At 53.2% G+C, this 19,814-nt stretch overlaps 6 non-coding genes across 6 annotated transcripts; all 6 read left to right on the plus strand.

Moving 5' to 3' along the window:
• The first annotated feature begins 13,199 nt into the window (after window positions 1-13,199).
• TRNAS-GCU (transfer RNA serine (anticodon GCU)) lies at window positions 13,200-13,271 on the plus strand. Its single transcript has one exon. It is a non-coding gene; the product is annotated as a tRNA-Ser (tRNA).
• A 1,012-nt stretch (window positions 13,272-14,283) lies between these two features.
• On the plus strand, window positions 14,284-14,355 carry TRNAC-GCA (transfer RNA cysteine (anticodon GCA)). Its single transcript has one exon. It is a non-coding gene; the product is annotated as a tRNA-Cys (tRNA).
• A 1,012-nt stretch (window positions 14,356-15,367) lies between these two features.
• TRNAC-GCA (transfer RNA cysteine (anticodon GCA)) lies at window positions 15,368-15,439 on the plus strand. The gene has a single exon. It is a non-coding gene; the product is annotated as a tRNA-Cys (tRNA).
• Window positions 15,440-17,535: 2,096 nt separating this feature from the next.
• Window positions 17,536-17,607, plus strand: TRNAC-GCA (transfer RNA cysteine (anticodon GCA)). Its single transcript has one exon. It is a non-coding gene; the product is annotated as a tRNA-Cys (tRNA).
• A 1,012-nt stretch (window positions 17,608-18,619) lies between these two features.
• On the plus strand, window positions 18,620-18,691 carry TRNAC-GCA (transfer RNA cysteine (anticodon GCA)). The gene has a single exon. It is a non-coding gene; the product is annotated as a tRNA-Cys (tRNA).
• A 1,012-nt stretch (window positions 18,692-19,703) lies between these two features.
• TRNAC-GCA (transfer RNA cysteine (anticodon GCA)) lies at window positions 19,704-19,775 on the plus strand. The gene has a single exon. It is a non-coding gene; the product is annotated as a tRNA-Cys (tRNA).
• The last annotated feature ends 39 nt before the right edge of the window (window positions 19,776-19,814 follow it).

Below are 19,814 nucleotides of genomic sequence, written 5' to 3' on the forward strand. Positions count from 1 at the left end.
GGAAAAGGCCCATCGGCAAGGGGGCTGAGCAGCAGGTGTGTACCCAGGCCCCTGGGGGCCCCGGCAGGAGGGCCCGGGTCCTGCCTTCCCCTGATTCAGAATCGCCAGACCACACGGAGGTCTGACTGACCCTCTCCCTAGTAATCCAGAGGAAAATTACCCCCCTTTCTTATAATCCGTGCACTAGAGGTGACAGAGGGGACCCAAGGCGCGAAAGTACCCGACCTCCTGGAGCCCTCGCTGGGATCCGGGAGGCAAATGGCACCTCATCGGGACTTCCAGGGAAGTTCGGCCATCTGGTCGCCCCCATTGGAAAGCATTGCGGGCGACCAGATGGCCGAGGCGATCCGGGCGACCAGATGGCCGAGGGGAGAGGGGCGACCAGATGGCCGAGGGGATACGGGCGACCAGATGGCCGAGGGGATCCGGGCGACCAGATGGCCGGGCACGAAAGGGACGCCGTCTGGTCGCCCCGTGCCCCGACGAAGGAGGGAGCGGGCGCCCGGGCCATGGCGGGCCGGAGGCCCGGGGCCCCAGCCGGGCCACAGCCATGGAGGCTGCCAGGGGCCGGCGGGCCCTCCGACCCGGGGCCCGCTTACACCTTGACAAGCAGGGGAGGCCTGCAAGGGACCGACGGACCCCTGTCCTGGGCCCTGGGTGGAGCGGCAGCCCAGGGGACCGGGCCCAGGGCCGGAGCGCCCGACCCGGGGCCCCGACCGGGCCCCTGGACCCAGCCCGAGGCTCCCAGGCCCGGAGGCGCAGGGGAAGCCTCCCCGGGCCTGCCGGAGCGGGATCCTGAACCCACCCAAGCACGGGGAGGCTCCCCGGGCACCACGGAACCCCGTCCCGGGACTTTGGCAGTGCAGCAGGCCGGGGGACAGGGCCCGGGGCCGGAGCACCCCACCCGGGGCCCGGCCGGGCCCCTGGACCCAACCGGGGCTCCCAAGCCCGGAGGCGCATGGGACCCCTCCCTGGTCCCTCCGGACCCCGTCCCGGGCACCCTGCCACGCAGCAGGACCAAGGACAGAGCCCGGGGTGGGGAGGCCGCCCTCCCCGGGCCCCCAGGGGCCCTAGCCACTGCTCCTGAACCCAGCCAAGCAAGGGGAGGCTCCCCGGGCACATCGGAACCCCTTCCCTGGCCCTTGGCAGTGCGGCAGGCTGGGAGAAAGGGCGCAGGGCCGGAGCACCCGACCCGGGGCCCGGCCGGGCCCCTGGACGCAGCCGGGGCTCCCAAGCCCGGAGGTGCATGGGACGCCTCCCCGGTCCCTCCGGACCCCGTCCCGGGCACACTGCCACGCAGCAGGACCAAGGACAGAGCCCGGGGTGGGGAGGCCGCCCTCCCCCGGGCCCTTAGGGACCCCGGACAGAGCTCCTGAACCCAGACAAGCAAGGGGAGGCTCCCCGGGCACAACGGAACCCCTTCCTAGGCCCTTGGCAGTGCGGTAGGCTGGGAGACAGGGACCAGGGCCGGAGCACCCGACCCGGGGCCCGGCCGGGCCCCTGGACGCAGCCGGGGCTCCCAAGCCCGGAAGCGCATGGGACACCTCCCCGGACCCATGGAGCCCGTCCTGGGCATTGAGCCATGCCGTTGGCCTGGAGATGGGTGCCCCGGACGCCCGGTGGAGGTCTGTCCGGGACACATGGAGCCCGTCCTGCGGTATTGAACCATGCAGTTGGCCTGGAGAAGGGAGGACTGCCCGGTACCCGTGGAGCCCTTCCTGGGTACTTTGCAACGCCGTTGGCCTCCTGGAGATGGGTGCCCCGAACGCCCAGGGGCGGGCTGCCCGGGACCCGTGGAGCCCGTCCTGGGCACTCTGACCTGCCGTTGGCCCTGGGGAGGGATCCCCGGACGCCCGGGGGAGGACTGCCCGGGACCCGTGGAGCCCGTCCTGGGCACTCTGACAAGCCGTTGGCCCGGGGAAGGGAGCCCCGGACGACCGGGACCCATGGAGCCCGTCCTGGGCACTCCGGTATGCCGTTGGCCCGGGGAAGGGAGCCCCGGACGTCCGGGACCCGTGGAGCCCGTCCTGGGCACTCTGAAATGCTTTGGCCCGGGGAAGGGAGCCCCGGACGCCCGGGGGAGGACTGCCTGGGACCCGTGGAACTCGTCCTGGGCACTCTGACATGCCGCTGGCCCGGGGAAGGGAGCCCCGGACGCCCGGGGCCCGTGGAGCCCGTCCTGGGCACTCTGACAAGCCGTTGGCCCCGGGAAGGGAGCCCCGGACGCCCGGGACCCATGGAGCTCCCGTCCCGGACACTCTGCCATGCCGTCGGCCTGGATGGAGCCCCGGACGCCCGGGGGAAGAATGCCCGGGTCGCATGGAGCCCGTCCTGGGCACTTTTCCATGCCATCGGCCTGCCATCCCGTTGGCCTCCTGGAGATGGGTGCCCCGGACGCCCGGGGGAGGTCTGTCCGGGGCCCATGGAGCCCGTCCTGGTCAGTGTGACATGCCGTCGGCCTGGAGGTGGGAGGCCCGGGGGAAGGCTGCCCGGGACCCGTGGAGCCCTTCCCGGGTACTTTGCCATCCCGTTGGCCTCCTGGAGATGGGTGCACCCGGACGCCCGGAGGAGGTCTGTCCGGTGCAAATGGAGCCCGTCCTGGGCAGTGTGACAAGGCGCGAAAGTACCCGACCTCCTGGAGCCCTCGCTGGGATCCGGGAGGCAAATGGCACCTCATCGGGACTTCCAGGGAAGTTCGGCCATCTGGTCGCCCCCATTGGAAAGCATTGCGGGCGACCAGATGGCCGAGGCGATCCGGGCGACCAGATGGCCGAGGGGAGAGGGGCGACCAGATGGCCGAGGGGATACGGGCGACCAGATGGCCGAGGGGATCCGGGCGACCAGATGGCCGGGCACGAAAGGGACGCCGTCTGGTCGCCCCGTGCCCCGACGAAGGAGGGAGCGGGCGCCCGGGCCATGGCGGGCCGGAGGCCCGGGGCCCCAGCCGGGCCACAGCCATGGAGGCTGCCAGGGGCCGGCGGGCCCTCCGACCCGGGGCCCGCTTACACCTTGACAAGCAGGGGAGGCCTGCAAGGGACCGACGGACCCCTGTCCTGGGCCCTGGGTGGAGCGGCAGCCCAGGGGACCGGGCCCAGGGCCGGAGCGCCCGACCCGGGGCCCCGACCGGGCCCCTGGACCCAGCCCGAGGCTCCCAGGCCCGGAGGCGCAGGGGAAGCCTCCCCGGGCCTGCCGGAGCGGGATCCTGAACCCACCCAAGCACGGGGAGGCTCCCCGGGCACCACGGAACCCCGTCCCGGGACTTTGGCAGTGCAGCAGGCCGGGGGACAGGGCCCGGGGCCGGAGCACCCCACCCGGGGCCCGGCCGGGCCCCTGGACCCAACCGGGGCTCCCAAGCCCGGAGGCGCATGGGACCCCTCCCTGGTCCCTCCGGACCCCGTCCCGGGCACCCTGCCACGCAGCAGGACCAAGGACAGAGCCCGGGGTGGGGAGGCCGCCCTCCCCGGGCCCCCAGGGGCCCTAGCCACTGCTCCTGAACCCAGCCAAGCAAGGGGAGGCTCCCCGGGCACATCGGAACCCCTTCCCTGGCCCTTGGCAGTGCGGCAGGCTGGGAGAAAGGGCGCAGGGCCGGAGCACCCGACCCGGGGCCCGGCCGGGCCCCTGGATGCAGCCGGGGCTCCCAAGCCCGGAGGTGCATGGGACGCCTCCCCGGTCCCTCCGGACCCCGTCCCGGGCACACTGCCACGCAGCAGGACCAAGGACAGAGCCCGGGGTGGGGAGGCCGCCCTCCCCCGGGCCCTTAGGGACCCCGGACAGAGCTCCTGAACCCAGACAAGCAAGGGGAGGCTCCCCGGGCACAACGGAACCCCTTCCTAGGCCCTTGGCAGTGCGGTAGGCTGGGAGACAGGGACCAGGGCCGGAGCACCCGACCCGGGGCCCGGCCGGGCCCCTGGACGCAGCCGGGGCTCCCAAGCCCGGAAGCGCATGGGACACCTCCCCGGACCCATGGAGCCCGTCCTGGGCATTGAGCCATGCCGTTGGCCTGGAGATGGGTGCCCCGGACCCCGGTGGAGGTCTGTCCGGGACACATGGAGCCCGTCCTGCGGTATTGAACCATGCAGTTGGCCTGGAGAAGGGAGGACTGCCCGGTACCCGTGGAGCCCTTCCTGGGTACTTTGCAACGCCGTTGGCCTCCTGGAGATGGGTGCCCCGAACGCCCAGGGGCGGGCTGCCCGGGACCCGTGGAGCCCGTCCTGGGCACTCTGACCTGCCGTTGGCCCTGGGGAGGGATCCCCGGACGCCCGGGGGAGGACTGCCCGGGACCCGTGGAGCCCGTCCTGGGCACTCTGACAAGCCGTTGGCCCGGGGAAGGGAGCCCCGGACGACCGGGACCCATGGAGCCCGTCCTGGGCACTCCGGTATGCCGTTGGCCCGGGGAAGGGAGCCCCGGACGTCCGGGACCCGTGGAGCCCGTCCTGGGCACTCTGAAATGCTTTGGCCCGGGGAAGGGAGCCCCGGACGCCCGGGGGAGGACTGCCTGGGACCCGTGGAACTCGTCCTGGGCACTCTGACATGCCGCTGGCCCGGGGAAGGGAGCCCCGGACGCCCGGGGCCCGTGGAGCCCGTCCTGGGCACTCTGACAAGCCGTTGGCCCCGGGAAGGGAGCCCCGGACGCCCGGGACCCATGGAGCTCCCGTCCCGGACACTCTGCCATGCCGTCGGCCTGGATGGAGCCCCGGACGCCCGGGGGAAGAATGCCCGGGTCGCATGGAGCCCGTCCTGGGCACTTTTCCATGCCATCGGCCTGCCATCCCGTTGGCCTCCTGGAGATGGGTGCCCCGGACGCCCGGGGGAGGTCTGTCCGGGGCCCATGGAGCCCGTCCTGGTCAGTGTGACATGCCGTCGGCCTGGAGGTGGGAGGCCCGGGGGAAGGCTGCCCGGGACCCGTGGAGCCCTTCCCGGGTACTTTGCCATCCCGTTGGCCTCCTGGAGATGGGTGCACCCGGACGCCCGGAGGAGGTCTGTCCGGTGCCCATGGAGCCCGTCCTGGGCAGTGTGACATGCCGTCGGCCTGGAGGTGGGAGCCCCGGACGCCCGGGGGAAGGCTGCCCGGGACCCGTGGAGCCCTTCCCGGGTACTTTGCCATCCCGTTGGCCTCCTGGAGATGGGGGCCCCCGGACGCCCGAGGGAGGTCTGTCCGGGGCCCATGGAGCCCGTCCTGGGCAGTGTGACATGCCATCGGCCTGGAGGTGGGAGCCCCGGACGCCCGGGGGAAGGCTGCCCGGGACCCGTGGAGCCCTTCCCGGGTACTTTACCATCCCGTTGGCCTCCTGGAGATGGGTGCCCCGGACGCCCAGGGGAGGTCTGTCCGGGACACGTGGAGCCCGTCCTGGGCATTGAGCCATGCCGTTGGCCCGGAGAATGGAGCCCCCAGACGCCCGGGGGAGGTGTTGCCCAGGCATATCTCATCTGGTCCCCCGGGCAGAGAACCACCAGCCCTGGAGGGGTATCCGGGCGTACCCTGCCCCTAGTAATCCGGAGGGAAATTACCCCCCTTTCTTGCAATCCGTGCACGCGAGGTGACAGAGGGGACCCAAGGCGTAAAAGAACCCGACCTCATGGAGCCCTAGCTGGGATCCGGGAGGCGAATGGCACCTCATCGGGACTTCCAGGGAAGCCCGGCCTTCTGGTCGCCCCATTGGAAAGCATTGCGGGCGTCCAGATGGCCGGGATCGAAAGGACTCCCAGCTCCCCATCCTTCCCAAGCCTTCGCGGTAGGGTTCCTGACTGCCTGCCCACGCAAGGCAGGGCTCTTGGATCCCGGCTGGGCCTCGGGCGCAGTTTGGACCACCGGAGCTCTAGGGCCCAGACGACCTGGGGGAGGAATGCCCGGGACCCGTGGAGCCCGTCCTGGGTACTTTGACATGCCGTCAGCCTGGAGGTGGGTGCCCCGGACGCCCGGGGGAAGCTGCCCGGGACCCATGGAGCCCGTCCTGGGTACTTTGACATTCCGTCGGCCTGGAGGTGGGAGCCCCTGACGCCCGGGGGGAGGTCTGCCCGGGACCCATGGAGCCCGTCCTGGGTACTTTGCCAATGCCGTTGGCCTCACGGAGATGGGTGCCCCGGACGCCCGGGGGAGGTCTACCCGGGACCCATGGAGCCCTTCCCGGGTACTTTGCCAATGCCGTTGGCCTCATGGAGATGGGTGCCCCGGACGCCCAGGGGATGTCTACCCGGGACCCATGGAGCCCGACCCGGGCACTCTGCCATGCCGTCAGCCTGGATGGAGCCCCGGACGCCGGGGGGGCGAATGCCCGGGACGCATGGAGCCAGTGCTGGGCACTTTTCCGTGCCTTCGGCCTGGAGCCCCCAGACACCCAGGGGAGGACCACCGTGAAAACCATGGAGCCCGACCAGGGCACTCTGCCATACCGTCAGCCTAGATGGAGGCCCGGACGCCCAGGGGACGAATGCCCGGGACGCATGGAGCCCGTCCTGGGCACTTTTCCATGCATTCGGCCTGGAGCCCCCAGACACCCAGGGGAGGACCACCGTGAAAACCATGGAGCCCAACCTGGGCACTCTGCCATACCGTCAGCCTAGATGGAGCCCCGGACGCACGGGGGATGAATGCCCGGGACGCATGGAGCCTGTCCTGGGCACTTTTCCATGCCGTCAGCTTGGATGGAGCCCCGGACGCCCGGTGGACGACTGCCCAGGAGCCATGGAGCCCGTCCTGGGCAATTTGACATGCAGTTGGCCTGGAGGAAGGAAGCCCCGGGTGGCCTAGGGAGGTGTTGCCCAGGCATAGCCCATCTGGTCCCCATGGCAGAGAACCACCAGCCTCGGAGGGGTGTCCGGGCGTACCCTTCTCCCTAGTAATCCGGAGGAAAATTACCCCCTTTTCTTGTAATCTGTGCACGCGAGGTGACAGAGGGGACCCAAGGCGCGATTGTACCCGACCTCCTGGAGCCCTCGCTGGGATCCGGGCGGCGAATGGCACCTCATCGGGACTTCCAGGGAAGTTCGGCCATCTGGTCGCCCCATAAGAAAGCGTTGCGGGCGACCAGATGCCCGAGGGGATCCGGGCGACCAGATGGCCGAGGGAATCTGGGCGATCAGATGGCCGGACACGGAAGTGAAGCCGCCTGGACTCTCCCGACCCCGTCCCCATCCCCGTCCCGGGACGAATGCCCGGGACGCATGGAGCCCGTCCTAGGCACTTTTCCATGCCTTCGACCTGGAGCCCCCAGACACCCAGGGGAGAACCACCGTGAAAACCATGGAGCCCGACCCGGGCACTCTGCCATACCGTCAGCCTGGATGGAGCCCCGGACGCCTGGGGGACGAATGCCCGGGACGCATGGAGCCCGTCCTGGGCACTTTTCCGTGCCTTCTTGCTGGAGCCCCCAGACACCCAGGGGAGGACCACCGTGAAAACCATGGAGCCCGACCTGGGCACTCTGCCATACCGTCAGCCTAGATGGAGCCCCGTACGCCCAGGGGACGAATGCCCGGGACGCATGGAGCCCGTCCTGGGCACTTTTCCATACCTTCGGCCTGGAGCCCCCAGACACCCAGGGGAGGACCACCATGAAAACCATGGAGCCCGACCTGGGCACTCTGCCATACCGTCAGCCTAGATGGAGCCCCGGACGCACGGGGGATGAATGCCCGGGACGCATGGAGCCTGTCCTGGGCACTTTTCCATGCCGTCAGCCTGGATGGAGCCCTGGACACCCGGGGGACGACTGCCCAGGAGCCATGGAGCCCGTCCTGGGCAATTTGACATGCAGTTGGCCTGGAGGAAGGAAGCCCCGGGTGGCCTAGGGAGGTGTTGCCCAGGCATAGCCCATCTGGTCCCCATGGCAGAGAACCACCACCCTCGGAGGGGTGTCCGGGCGTACCCTTCTCCCTAGTAATCCGGAGCAAAATTACCCCTTTTTCTTGTAATCTGTGCACGCGAGGTGACAGAGGGGACCCAAGGCGTGAAAGAACCCGACCTCATGGAGCCCTAGCTGGGATCCGGGAGGCGAATGGCACCTCATCGGGACTTCCAGGGAAGTTCAGCCATCTGGTCGCCCCATAGGAAAGCGTTGCGGGCGACCAGATGGCCGAGGGGATCTGGCTACCAGATGGCCGGGCACGAAAGTGAAGCCGCCTGGACTCTCCCCACCCCGTCCCCGTCCCGGGACGAAAGCCCGGGACGCATGGAGCCCGTCCTGGGCACTTTTCCATGCCGTCGGCCTGGAGCGCCCCGACACCCAGGGGAGGACCACAATGGAAACCATGGAGCCCAACCCGGGCACTGTGCCATGCTATCAGCCTGGATGGAGCCCCGGACGCCCGGGGGGCGAAGGCCCGGGACGCATGGAGCCCGTCCTGGGCACTTTTCCGTGCCTTCTTGCTGGAGCCCCCAGACACCCAGGGGAGGACCACCGTGAAAACCATGGAGCCCGACCTGGGCACTCTGCCATACCGTCAGCCTAGATGGAGCCCCGTACGCCCAGGGGACGAATGCCCGGGACACATGGAGCCCGTCCTGGGCACTTTTCCATACCTTCGGCCTGGAGCCCCCAGACACCCAGGGGAGGACCACCATGAAAACCATGGAGCCCGACCTGGGCACTCTGCCATACCGTCAGCCTAGATGGAGCCCCGGACGCACGGGGGATGAATGCCCGGGACGCATGGAGCCTGTCCTGGGCACTTTTCCATGCCGTCAGCCTGGATGGAGCCCTGGACACCCGGGGGACGACTGCCCAGGAGCCATGGAGCCCGTCCTGGGCAATTTGACATGCAGTTGGCCTGGAGGAAGGAAGCCCCGGGTGGCCTAGGGAGGTGTTGCCCAGGCATAGCCCATCTGGTCCCCATGGCAGAGAACCACCACCCTCGGAGGGGTGTCCGGGCGTACCCTTCTCCCTAGTAATCCGGAGCAAAATTACCCCCTTTTCTTGTAATCTGTGCACGCGAGGTGACAGAGGGGACCCAAGGCGTGAAAGAACCCGACCTCATGGAGCCCTAGCTGGGATCCGGGAGGCGAATGGCACCTCATCTGGACTTCCAGGGAAGTTCAGCCATCTGGTCGCCCCATAGGAAAGCGTTGCGGGCGACCAGATGGCCGAGGGGATCTGGCTACCAGATGGCCGGGCACGAAAGTGAAGCCGCCTGGACTCTCCCCACCCCGTCCCCGTCCCGGGACGAATGCCCGGGACGCATGGAGCCCGTCCTGGGCACTTTTCCATGCCGTCGGCCTGGAGCGCCCCGACACCCAGGGGAGGACCACAATGGAAACCATGGAGCCCAACCCGGGCACTGTGCCATGCTGTCAGCCTGGATGGAGCCCCGGACGCCCGGGGGGCGAAGGCCCGGGACGCATGGAGCCCGTCCCGGGCACTCTGCCATGCCGTCGGCCTGGATGGAGCCCCGGACGCCCGGGGACGACTGCCCAAGAGCCATGGAGCCCATCCCGGGCACTCTGCCATGCCGTCCCGACAAATTCGTACAGACTCCTAACCTTCCGACACAGATCGGAATCGAGGCCTTTCTGGCCCAGCAGATTTCAGGTTGACTTGCTATATACTTTACGTATGATTTTATGGGGGCCGATTCCGATCCGGTACGTAAAAGCACATCCGACCGACATTTGGCCCAAAACAATCATACTTCATCACCATCTCCGTGATTGTGGTAACCAATCCACAAATGATAAGGTGTCCCGTAAAAACCTCTTCCCCTTTAAGAATGTTTCAAAGCCATCATTGTATGTAGAGGCATTGGTCCTATGTACCACTGCCTATTCAAATAAAATAACAATGAAACAAATAAATCAGTTTTTTAAATGAACCAGTTTTCCTTTAATAAATAATATTAAGGACTACTTCTCCTGTTCCCGAGTTTCAAGGTTGTACTTTCTGGCACAACTTAGTATGATCCTCACACTCTTTCATGATGTACTGATATTTTGTCATTCTGATTTTACTGAAAAGCTGGGGATATAGCTCAGTGGTAGAGCATTTTACTGCAGATCAAGAGGTCCCTGGTTCAAATCCGGGTGTCCCCTCACCCTATTTTGATTCTGTTGTTTGTAATTGGGACTTTTCATCAATTCCATTTGGATCATCTTTGACTGAGTCAGTGTTCCCTTGGATATTGCACTTTAATAGCATCTCAGTGTTTCCTTCTCAAAACCTGTGAGTAAATGCAGTTTTTAACACTCGGCTTGTTATTCCCTTTGGGAAATTTCTGAAACATCATTGATCAATTTTGGAATTCGGCTCTTCCTTTCACAGCACTAAACAAAGGGAATGGACTATGAAACCAATTCACAACTTTGTTATACTGTTTGGTGCTTTCTTGTATTGCACTGAAGAAATGGCGTATAAAACTTGGCAGCGAAACAGTCAACCTATTTCTCATTTCACCTGTGTCTTCAGTCTTACATATATTCCACCTCTTCTCTGTACATGCAAAGTATGTGTTTGTTTGAAGCACTTCATTTATGTGCAACGTAGGAACTATTTAATTTCTCCTTAAAAGCTCTGCCTACGTGCAAGATGTACGAACTATCATTGCAGTTGCAAGAAGGCTGGTCTGAAGAATCAGGCCATTTGCAAACGCAAAATGGCTTTTTCTGATGTATTAAATGGAAGGTATTCGAAAGGGGTGTTTGGGTGTACCTTCCAAATACCGAATTGTAGTTGTACGTAGAAATGTTTTTCCACCATATTTGGCCCAAAACAATCATACTTCATCACCATCTCCGTGATTGTGGTAACTAATCCTCAAATAATAAGGTGTCCCGTAAAAACCTCTTCCCCTTTAAGAATGTTTCAAAACAATCATTGTATGTAGAGGCATTGGTCCTATGTACCACTGCCTATTCAAATAAAATAACAATGAAAAAAATAAATCTGTTTTTTAAATGATCCAGTTTTCCTTTAATAAATATTATTAAGGACTACTTCTCCTGTTCCACAGTTTCAAGGTTGTACTTTCTGGCACAACTTAGTATGATCCTCACACTCTTTCATGATGTACTGATATTTTGTCATTCTGAGTTTACTGAAAAGCTGGGGATATAGCTCAGTGGTAGAGCATTTGACTGCAGATCAAGAGGCTCCTTGTTCAAATCCGGGTGTCCCCTCACCCTATTTTGATTCTGTTGTTTGTAATTTGGACTTTTCATCAATTCCATTTGGATCATCTTTGACAGAGTCAGTGTTCCCTTGGATATTGCACTGTAATAGCATTTCAGTGTTTCCTGCTCAAAGCCTGTGAGTAAATGCAGTTTTTAACACTCGGCTTGGTATTCCCTTTGGGAAATTTCTGAAACTTCATTGATCAATTTTGGAATTCGGCTCTTCCTTTCACAGCACTAAACAAAGGGAATGGACTATGAAACCAATTGACAACTTTGTTATACTGTTTGGTGCTTTCTTGTATTGCACTGAAGAAATGGCGTATAAAACTTGGCAGCGAAGCAGTCAATCTATTTCTCATTTCACCTGTGTCTTCAGTCTTGCATATATTCCACCTCTTCTCTGTGCATGCAAAGTATGTGTTTGTTTGAAGTACTTAATTTTTGTGCAACGTAGGAACTATTTAATTTCTCCTTAAAAGCTCTGCCTACGTGCAAGATGTACGAACTATCATTGCAGTTGCAAGAAGGCTGGTCTGAAGAATCAGGCCATTTGCAAACGCAAAATGGCTTTTTCTGATGTATTAAATGGAAGGTATTCGAAAGGGGTGTTTGGGTGTACCTTCCAAATACCGAATTGTAGTGGTACGTAGAAATGTTTTTCCACCATATTTGGCCCAAAACAATCATACTTCATCACCATCTCCGTGATTGTGGTAACTAATCCTCAAATAATAAGGTGTCCCGTAAAAACCTCTTCCCCTTTAAGAATGTTTCAAAACAATCATTGTATGTAGAGGCATTGGTCCTATGTACCACTGCCTATTCAAATAAAATAACAATGAAAAAAATAAATCTGTTTTTTAAATGATCCAGTTTTCCTTTAATAAATATTATTAAGGACTACTTCTCCTGTTCCACAGTTTCAAGGTTGTACTTTCTGGCACAACTTAGTATGATCCTCACACTCTTTCATGATGTACTGATATTTTGTCATTCTGAGTTTACTGAAAAGCTGGGGATATAGCTCAGTGGTAGAGCATTTGACTGCAGATCAAGAGGCTCCTTGTTCAAATCCGGGTGTCCCCTCACCCTATTTTGATTCTGTTGTTTGTAATTTGGACTTTTCATCAATTCCATTTGGATCATCTTTGACAGAGTCAGTGTTCTCTTGGATATTGCACTTTAATAGCATTTCAGTGTTTCCTGCTCAAAGCCTGTGAGTAAATGCAGTTTTTAACACTCGGCTTGGTATTCCCTTTGGGAAATTTCTGAAACTTCATTGATCAATTTTGGAATTCGGCTCTTCCTTTCACAGCACTAAACAAAGGGAATGGACTATGAAACCAATTGACAACTTTGTTATACTGTTTGGTGCTTTCTTGTATTGCACTGAAGAAATGGCGTATAAAACTTGGCAGCGAAGCAGTCAATCTATTTCTCATTTCACCTGTGTCTTCAGTCTTGCATATATTCCACCTCTTCTCTGTGCATGCAAAGTATGTGTTTGTTTGAAGTACTTCATTTTTGTGCAACGTAGGAACTATTTCATTTCTCCTTAAAAGCTCTGCCTACGTGCAAGATGTACGAACTATCATTGCAGTTGCAAGAAGGCTGGTCTGAAGAATCAGGCCATTTGCAAACGCAAAATGGCTTTTTCTGATGTATTAAATGGAAGGTATTCGAAAGGGGTGTTTGGGTGTACCTTCCAAATACCGAATTGTAGTGGTACGTAGAAATGTTTTTCCACCATAATTTGGCCCAAAACAATCATACTTCATTACCATCTCCGTGATTGTGGTAACCAATCCTCAAATGATAAGGTGTCCCGTAAAAACCTCTTCCCCTTTAAGAATGTTTCAAAAGAATCATTGTATGTAGAGGCATTGGTCCTATGTACCACTGCCTATTCAAATAAAATAACAATGAAACAAATAAATCTGTTTTTTAAATGATCCAGTTTTCCTTTAATAAATAATATTAAGGAGTGCTTCTCCTGTTCCACAGTTTCAAGGTTGTACTTTCTGGCACAACTTAGTATGATCCTCACACTCTTTCATGATGTACTGATATTTTGTCATTCTGATTTAACTGAAAAGCTGGGGATATAGCTCAGTGGTAGAGCATTTGACTGCTGATCAAGAGGTCCCTGGTTCAAATCCGGGTGTCCTCTCCCCCTATTTTGATTCTGTTGTTTGTAATTTGGACTTTTCATCAATTCCATTTGGATCATCTTTGACAGAGTCAGTGTTCCCTTGGATATTGCACTTTAATAGCATTTCAGTGTTTCCTGCTCAAAGCCTGTGAGTAAATGCAGTTTTTAACACTCGGCTTGGTATTCCCTTTGGGAAATTTCTGAAACATCATTGATCAATTTTGGAATTGGGCTCCTCCTTTCACAGCACTAAACAAAGGGAATGGACTATGAAACCAATTGACAACTGTGTTATACTGTTTGGTGCTTTCTTGTATTGCACTGAAGAAATTGCGTATAAAACTTGGCAGCGAAGCAGTCAATCTATTTCTCATTTCACCTGTGTCTTCAGTCTTACATATATTCCACCTCTTCTCTGTGCATGCAAAGTATGTGTTTGTTTGAAGCACTTCATTTTTGTGCAACGTAGGAACTATTTAATTTCTCCTTAAAAGCTCTGCCTACGTGCAAGATTTACGAACTATCATTGCAGTTGCAAGAAGGCTGGTCTGAAGAATCAGGCCATTTGCAAACGCAAAATGGCTTTTTCTGATGTAATAAATGGAAGGTATTCGAAAGGGGTGTTTGGGTGTACCTTCCAAATACCGAATTGTAGTGGTACGTAGAAATGTTTTTCCACCATAATTTGGCCCAAAACAATCATACTTCATCACCATCTCCGTGATTGTGGTAACCAATCCTCAAATGATAAGGTGTCCCGTAAAAACCTCTTCCCCTTTAAGAATGTTTCAAAACAATCATTGTATGTAGAGGCATTGGTCCTATGTACCACTGCCTGTTCAAATAAAATAACAATGAAACAAACAAATCTGTTTTTTAAATGATCCAGTTTTCCTTTAATAAATAATATTAAGGACTACTTCTTCTGTTCCACAGTTTCAAGGTTGTACTTTCTGGCACAACTTAGTATGATCCTCACACTCTTTCATGATGTACTGATATTTTGTCATTCTGATTTTACTGCAAAGTTGGGGATATAGCTCAGTGGTAGAGCTTTTGACTGCAGATCAAGAGGTCCCTGGTTCAAATCCAGGTGTCCCCTCACCCTATTTTGATTCTGTTGTTTGTAATTTGGACTTTTCATCAATTCCATTTGGATCATCTTTGACAGAGTCAGTGTTCCCTTGGATATTGCACTTTAATAGCATTTCAGTGTTTCCTGCTCAAAGCCTGTGAGTAAATGCAGTTTTTAACACTCGGCTTGGTATTCCCTTTGGGAAATTTCTGAAACATCATTGATCAATTTTGGAATTGGGCTCCTCCTTTCACAGCACTAAACAAAGGGAATGGACTATGAAACCAATTGACAACTGTGTTATACTGTTTGGTGCTTTCTTGTATTGCACTGAAGAAATTGCGTATAAAACTTGGCAGCGAAGCAGTCAATCTATTTCTCATTTCACCTGTGTCTTCAGTCTTACATATATTCCACCTCTTCTCTGTGCATGCAAAGTATGTGTTTGTTTGAAGCACTTCATTTTTGTGCAACGTAGGAACTATTTAATTTCTCCTTAAAAGCTCTGCCTACGTGCAAGATTTACGAACTATCATTGCAGTTGCAAGAAGGCTGGTCTGAAGAATCAGGCCATTTGCAAACGCAAAATGGCTTTTTCTGATGTATTAAATGGAAGGTATTCGAAAGGGGTGTTTGGGTGTACCTTCCAAATACCGAATTGTAGTGGTACGTAGAAATGTTTTTCCACCATAATTTGGCCCAAAACAATCATACTTCATCACCATCTCCGTGATTGTGGTAACCAATCCTCAAATGATAAGGTGTCCCGTAAAAACCTCTTCCCCTTTAAGAATGTTTCAAAACAATCATTGTATGTAGAGGCATTGGTCCTATGTACCACTGCCTGTTCAAATAAAATAACAATGAAACAAACAAATCTGTTTTTTAAATGATCCAGTTTTCCTTTAATAAATAATATTAAGGACTACTTCTTCTGTTCCACAGTTTCAAGGTTGTACTTTCTGGCACAACTTAGTATGATCCTCACACTCTTTCATGATGTACTGATATTTTGTCATTCTGATTTTACTGCAAAGTTGGGGATATAGCTCAGTGGTAGAGCTTTTGACTGCAGATCAAGAGGTCCCTGGTTCAAATCCAGGTGTCCCCTCACCCTATTTTGATTCTGTTGTTTGTAATTTGGACTTTTCATCAATTCCATTTGGATCATCTTTGACAGAGTCAGTGTTGCCTTGGATATTGCACTTTAATAGCATTTCAGTGTTTCCTGCTCAAAGCCTGTGAGTAAATGCAGTTTTTAACACTCGGCTTGGTATTCCCTTTGGGAAATTTCTGAAACATCATTGATCAATTTTGGAATTGGGCTCCTCCTTTCACAGCACTAAACAAAGGGAATGGACTATGAAACCAATTGACAACTGTGTTATACTGTTTGGTGCTTTCTTGTATTGCACTGAAGAAATTGCGTATAAAACTTGGCAGCGAAGCAGTCAATCTATTTCTCATTTCACCTGTGTCTTCAGTCTTACATATATTCCACCTCTTCTCTGTGCATGCAAAGTATGTGTTTGTTTGAAGCACTTCATTTTTGTGCAACGTAGGAACTATTTAATTTCTCCTTAAAAGCTCTGCCTACGTGCAAGATTTACGAACTATCATTGCAGTTGCAAGAAGGCTGGTCTGAAGAATCAGGCCATTTGCAAACGCAAAATGGCTTTTTCTGATGTATTAAATGGAAGGTATTCGAAAGGGGTGTTTGGGTGTACCTTCCAAATACCGAATTGTAGTGGTACGTAGAAATGTTTTTCCACCATAATTTGGCCCAAAACAATCATACTTCATCACCATCTCCGTGATTGTGGTAACCAATCCTCAAATGATAAGGTGTCCCGTAAAAACCTCTTCCCCTTTAAGAATGTTTCAAAACAATCATTGTATGTAGAGGCATTGGTCCTATGTACCACTGCCTGTTCAAATAAAATAACAATGAAACAAACAAATCTGTTTTTTAAATGATCCAGTTTTCCTTTAATAAATAATATTAAGGACTACTTCTTCTGTTCCACAGTTTCAAGGTTGTACTTTCTGGCACAACTTAGTATGATCCTCACACTCTTTCATGATGTACTGATATTTTGCCATTCTGATTTTACTGCAAAGCTGGGGATATAGCTCAGTGGTAGAGCTTTTGACTGCAGATCAAGAGGTCCCTGGTTCAAATCCAGGTGGCCCCTCACCCTATTTTGATTCTGTTGTTTGTAATTTGGACTTTTCATTAATTCCATTTGGATCATCTTTGACAGAGTCAGTGTTCCCTTGGATGTTGCACTTTAATAGCATTTCAGTGTTTCCTGCTCAAAGCCTGTGAGTAAATGCAGTTTTTAACACTCGGCTTGGTATTCCCTTTGGGAAATTTCTGAAACATCATTGATCAATTTTGAAATTCGGTTCTTCCTTTCACAGCACTAAACAAAGGGAATGGACTATGAAACCAATTGACAACTGTGTTATACTGTTTGGTGCTTTCTTGTATTGCACTGAAGAAATTGCGTATAAAACTTGGCAGCGAAGCAGTCAATCTATTTCTCATTTCACCTGTGTCTTCAGTCTTACATATATTCCACCTCTTCTCTGTGCATGCAAAGTATGTGTTTGTTTGAAGCACTTCATTTTTGTGCAACGTAGGAACTATTTAATTTCTCCTTAAAAGCTCTGCCTACGTGCAAGATTTACGAACTATCATTGCAGTTGCAAGAAGGCTGGTCTGAAGAATCAGGCCATTTGCAAACGCAAAATGGCTTTTTCTGATGTATTAAATGGAAGGTATTCGAAAGGGGTGTTTGGGTGTACCTTCCAAATACCGAATTGTAGTGGTACGTAGAAATGTTTTTCCACCATAATTTGGCCCAAAACAATCATACTTCATCACCATCTCCGTGATTGTGGTAACCAATCCTCAAATGATAAGGTGTCCCGTAAAAACCTCTTCCCCTTTAAGAATGTTTCAAAACAATCATTGTATGTAGAGGCATTGGTCCTATGTACCACTGCCTGTTCAAATAAAATAACAATGAAACAAACAAATCTGTTTTTTAAATGATCCAGTTTTCCTTTAATAAATAATATTAACGACTACTTCTTCTGTTCCACAGTTTCAAGGTTGTACTTTCTGGCACAACTTAGTATGATCCTCACACTCTTTCATGATGTACTGATATTTTGTCATTCTGATTTTACTGCAAAGCTGGGGATATAGCTCAGTGGTAGAGCTTTTGACTGCAGATCAAGAGGTCCCTGGTTCAAATCCAGGTGTCCCCTCACCCTATTTTGATTCTGTTGTTTGTAATTTGGACTTTTCATCAATTCCATTTGGATCATCTTTGACAGAGTCAGTGTTCCCTTGGATATTGCACTTTAATAGCATTTCAGTGTTTCCTGCTCAAAGCCTGTGAGTAAATGCAGTTTTTAACACTCGGCTTGGTATTCCCTTTGGGAAATTTCTGAAACATCATTGATCAATTTTGGAATTGGGCTCCTCCTTTCACAGCACTAAACAAAGGGAATGGACTATGAAACCAATTGACAACTGTGTTATACTGTTTGGTGCTTTCTTGTATTGCACTGAAGAAATTGCGTATAAAACTTGGCAGCGAAGCAGTCAATCTATTTCTCATTTCACCTGTGTCTTCAGTCTTACATATATTCCACCTCTTCTCTGTGCATGCAAAGTATGTGTTTGTTTGAAGCACTTCATTTTTGTGCAACGTAGGAACTATTTAATTTCTCCTTAAAAGCTCTGCCTACGTGCAAGATTTACGAACTATCATTGCAGTTGCAAGAAGGCTGGTCTGAAGAATCAGGCCATTTGCAAACGCAAAATGGCTTTTTCTGATGTATTAAATGAAAGGTATTCGAAAGGGGTGTTTGGGTGTACCTTCCAAATACCGAATTGTAGTGGTACGTAGAAATGTTTTTCCACCATAATTTGGCCCAAAACAATCATACTTCATCACCATCTCCGTGATTGTGGTAACCAATCCTCAAATGATAAGGTGTCCCGTAAAAACCTCTTCCCCTTTAAGAATGTTTCAAAACAATCATTGTATGTAGAGTCATTGGTCCTATGTACCACTGCCTGTTCAAATAAAATAACAATGAAACAAACAAATCTGTTTTTTAAATGATCCAGTTTTCCTTTAATAAATAATATTAAGGACTACTTCTTCTGTTCCACAGTTTCAAGGTTGTACTTTCTGGCACAACTTAGTATGATCCTCACACTCTTTCATGATGTACTGATATTTTGTCATTCTGATTTTACTGCAAAGCTGGGGATATAGCTCAGTGGTAGAGCATTTGACTGCAGATCAAGAGGTCCCTGGTTCAAATCCAGGTGTCCCCTCACCCTATTTTGATTCTGTTGTTTGTAATTTGGACTTTTCATTAATTCCGTTTGGATCATCTTTGACAGAGTCAGTGTTCCCTTGGATGTTGCACTTTAATAGCATTTCAGTGTTTCCTGCTCAAAGCCTGTAAGTAAATGCAGTTTTTAACACTCGGCTTGGTATTCCCTTTGGGAAATTTCTGAAACATCATTGATCAATTTTGAAATTCGGTTCTTCCTTTCACAGCACTAAACAAAGGGAATGGACTATGAAACCAATTGACAACTGTGTTATACTGTTTGGTGCTTTCTTGTATTGCACTGAAGAAATTGCGTATAAAACTTGGCAGCGAAGCAGTCAATCTATTTCTCATTTCACCTGTGTCTTCAGTCTTACATATATTCCACCTCTTCTCTGTGCATGCAAAGTATGTGTTTGTTTGAAGCACTTCATTTTTGTGCAACGTAGGAACTATTTAATTTCTCCTTAAAAGCTCTGCCTACGTGCAAGATTTACGAACTATCATTGCAGTTGCAAGAAGGCTGGTCTGAAGAATCAGGCCATTTGCAAACGCAAAATGGCTTTTTCTGATGTATTAAATGGAAGGTATTCGAAAGGGGTGTTTGGGTGTACCTTCCAAATACCGAATTGTAGTGGTACGTAGAAATGTTTTTCCACCATAATTTGGCCCAAAACAATCATACTTCATCACCATCTCCGTGATTGTGGTAACCAATCCTCAAATGATAAGGTGTCCCGTAAAAACCTCTTCCCCTTTAAGAATGTTTCAAAACAATCATTGTATGTAGAGGCATTGGTCCTATGTACCACTGCCTGTTCAAATAAAATAACAATGAAACAAACAAATCTGTTTTTTAAATGATCCAGTTTTCCTTTAATAAATAATATTAAGGACTACTTCTTCTGTTCCACAGTTTCAAGGTTGTACTTTCTGGCACAACTTAGTATGATCCTCACACTCTTTCATGATGTACTGATATTTTGTCATTCTGATTTTACTGCAAAGCTGGGGATATAGCTCAGTGGTAGAGCTTTTGACTGCAGATCAAGAGGTCCCTGGTTCAAATCCAGATGTCCCCTCACCCTATTTTGATTCTGTTGTTTGTAATTTGGACTTTT

This window comes from Lissotriton helveticus, chromosome 1_2 (assembly GCF_964261635.1).
Source record: "Lissotriton helveticus chromosome 1_2, aLisHel1.1, whole genome shotgun sequence".
Taxonomy (NCBI): Eukaryota; Metazoa; Chordata; class Amphibia; order Caudata; family Salamandridae; genus Lissotriton; species Lissotriton helveticus.